The sequence below is a fragment of the Poromitra crassiceps genome (assembly GCF_964638095.1).
Source record: "Poromitra crassiceps genome assembly, chromosome: 1".
Classification (NCBI taxonomy): domain Eukaryota; kingdom Metazoa; phylum Chordata; class Actinopteri; order Beryciformes; family Melamphaidae; genus Poromitra; species Poromitra crassiceps.
This window is the reverse complement of record NC_139623.1, coordinates 14726571-14729766: the sequence shown is the minus strand read 5'-3', so window position 1 is coordinate 14729766 and position 3196 is coordinate 14726571. Positions and strand designations below refer to the sequence as shown.

Sequence of the window (3196 nt, the reverse complement as noted above, 5' to 3'; positions counted from 1 at the left end):
CAAGATTTTCGATTGTTATTAAACAGTATAATTACAATATAGATGCATCACATCTTACCTATAATAGTAGCTGAGACCAAAGCCGTGTGAATCGGAGATTGCTCTCTTGATGATTATAGAGTCTGTGTCTGTCTAACCTCGTGTCACCAGGGGGCTCTCTCTCTCTATCTGTCTACCGGTGGGCCGGATAAACCCGGAAGTGAAACGAAACGGTTCACGGCAGCTGCCTGCCTTCCGCCGTTTCGCTCTGCCTAGCAACAGACCATAAACAAGGAGAATGCCATGCAGGGGCTTGCTACTCTCGCGAACATCTCTTGTTATATTCTAACAGGTTTTTTGGAAGTTATTTTGTGGTTATGGCCGAAGTGGCTGCTGCAAACCGTTTCATTTCACTTCCTGATCTGCCCCGGCCGCAGACAGACTAAACTGGCCGATTCACTCGGGGTTCAAGCGAGACTACTCTGCGTTGGTCTCGTCTACTATTAGAGGTAAGATGTGATGCATCGATATTAAATTTAGACTGTTTAATAAAAATCAAAAATCTTTAATATCTCAAAAACTATACATCACATCGCTTATATTTTGACATTCTGAGTGAGAGCATAATTAGCTCAAGAGTTTGATGTATAATATTATGCATGTCATGTTAAAGTTGTGTGAACTGTCGCAGTTTTTTAAATGTAAACAGGGTCAGCCGGCTAGAGTCAGACACTCAAGCTCATGCTCCATAGGGTCCCATTACCGTTTCCACCCAGTGACGCGGTTTGTTTACCAAAATGCTGCTCGGCTGATCCCTCGTATTCTCTCCGTAATGTTAGCTTTGTCTGCACTACAGCGCTAGTTACAGTATTCTCTCTGTAACGTTAGGGTTGTCTGCACTACAGCGCTAGTTACAGTATTCTCTCCGTAATGTTAGCTTTGGCTGCACTACAGCGCTAGTTACAGTATTCTCTCCGTAACGTTAGCTTTGGCTGCACTACAGCGCTAGTTACAGTATTCTCTCCGTAATGTTAGCTTTGGCTGCACTACAGCGCTAGTTACAGTATTCTCTCCGTAATGTTAGCTTTGGCTGCACTACAGCGCTAGTTAAAGTATTCTCTCTGTAACGTTAGGGTTGTCTGCACTACAGCGCTAGTTACAGTATTCTCTCCATAACGTTAGCGTTGTCTGCACTACAGCGCTAGTTACAGTATTCTCTCTGTAACGTTAGCGTTGTCTGCACTACAGCGCTAGTTACAGTATTCTCTCTGTAACGTTAGCGTTGTCTGCACTACAGCGCTAGTTACAGTATTCTCTCTGTAACGTTAGCGTTGTCTGCACTACAGCGCTAGTTACAGTATTCTCTCTGTAATGTTAGCTTTGTCTGCACTACAGCGCTAGTTACAGTATTCTCTCTGTAATGTTAGCTTTGTCTGCACTACAGCGCTAGTCACAGTATTCTCTCTGTAATGTTAGCTTTGTCTGCACTACAGCGCTAGTTACAGTATTCTCTCTGTAACGTTAGCGTTGTCTGCACTACAGCGCCAGGTACAGTATTCTCTCTGTAACGTTAGCTTTGTCTGCACTACAGCGCTAGTTACAGTATTCTCTCTGTAATGTTAGCGTTGTCTGCACTACAGCGCTAGTTACAGTATTCTCTCTGTAACGTTAGCGTTGTCTGCACTACAGCGCTAGTTACAGTATTCTCTCTGTAACGTTAGCGCTGTCTGCACTACAGCGCTAGTTACAGTATTCTCTCTGTAACGTTAGCGTTGTCTGCACTACAGCGCTAGTTACAGTATTCTCTTTGTAACGTTAGCTTTGTCTGTACTACAGCGCTAGTTACAGTATTCTCCGTAATGTTATCTTTGTCTGCACTACAGCGCTAGTTACAGTATTCTCTCTGTAACGTTACCTTTGTCTGCACTACAGCGCTAGTTACAGTATTCTCCATAATGTTATCTTTGTCTGCACTACAGCGCTAGTTACAGTATTCGCTCCGTAACGTTAGCTTAGCTATTGCTGAGATATCAACAACTGGCCAACGGATTTCAAAGCTGATGGGCGAACGTTGTTACAGCAGCAAACTAGCTAGTTAACATGCTAGCTCGGCCTCAGTTAGAATCGAATTGACATGATGTATAACAGGGGTGTCCAAACTTTTTTGAATGGGGCCAGATTAGAGAATGTGAAATTATCGGGGGGCCGGCCAGCTGCTTAACGTTAAAATGCACCAGATGACAATCCATCTTATTTGTCCTCAATCTGCATTGAAAATGTGTGAAAATTCACCTTCTTGCAACAGTTGTAGCCTAAGCTAGTGGTTTTCAAAGTGGGGTCCCCAGCAAAAAGGGGGGATTAATCTACTGTATGTTCACTATAATTCCATCCATAAGTAACACAATCACAGAATGTATGACTATTTTGGTCATGGGTTTCATATAATGTCTGTGATAAAACATCTAAAAGCAAAACTCTTATCAGATGGGGGACCCTGGAACAAAATCTTATCTATATGGGGGTGCGTGGTGTAATTTGTGTGATTGAATTAAACTGAAATTAAGTTTGATGTTGCCTGCTGTAACAGTGTGGACCTATAAAGCGGTCTGTAGCCTAATGATTTCTATTGATCTTGTTTCCTTGAAGGAGACTGGTGCTGCTATTGAGATTACATTAGGGTATAGGAGTGACATATTTGGCCATATTTGGACATATTTGGCGTGACATATTTGTTTCTGGCCTACCTTGATGAGGTTAGGGGCGGTGGGTGACTTGCTCAGCTGGTTTGTCTTGGCCCCTTGTATAACCCATATGCTTTTATAAGCATGTAAGCACCCTTATATGGGTGGTAGCACCATATTATAATTGTCAATCAATAGTATGCTTTGCTTTGTTTTCCAGCTGTGTCTGAGCTTTTGTTTGTTTGTATGTTGTTAAAATCTGTCTTCAAACTGCAAAAGAGAGAAAAAAAAACGCCCAAATTGTTTTGGGTGTTTTTTGGGCGTTGGGAAGCGTCCTCCCCTATTGCCAAGCTCAACAGCCGCCACTGCCACATATAGTATATTTTGAGAGACATGCCGAGGGCCACTTAAGATCGGTCAAAGGGCATATGGCCCCCGGGCCGGACTTTGGACATGCCAGTGATGTGTAACTACAGCGTTCCATTGAGTCATCATCGTTCTATTTTAGAAACAGCTTTTTTTTCTTCTTTTTTTTA

General features: G+C 42.8%; 1 protein-coding gene across 1 annotated transcript in view; it reads right to left on the bottom strand.

Annotated features, from left to right (window-relative positions):
• Nucleotides 1-3196, bottom strand: part of celf3b (cugbp, Elav-like family member 3b) — a gene marked incomplete at its 3' end in the record, with an annotated part of 56983 nt that overhangs the window by 1226 nt on the left and 52561 nt on the right. The window lies entirely within an intron of this gene.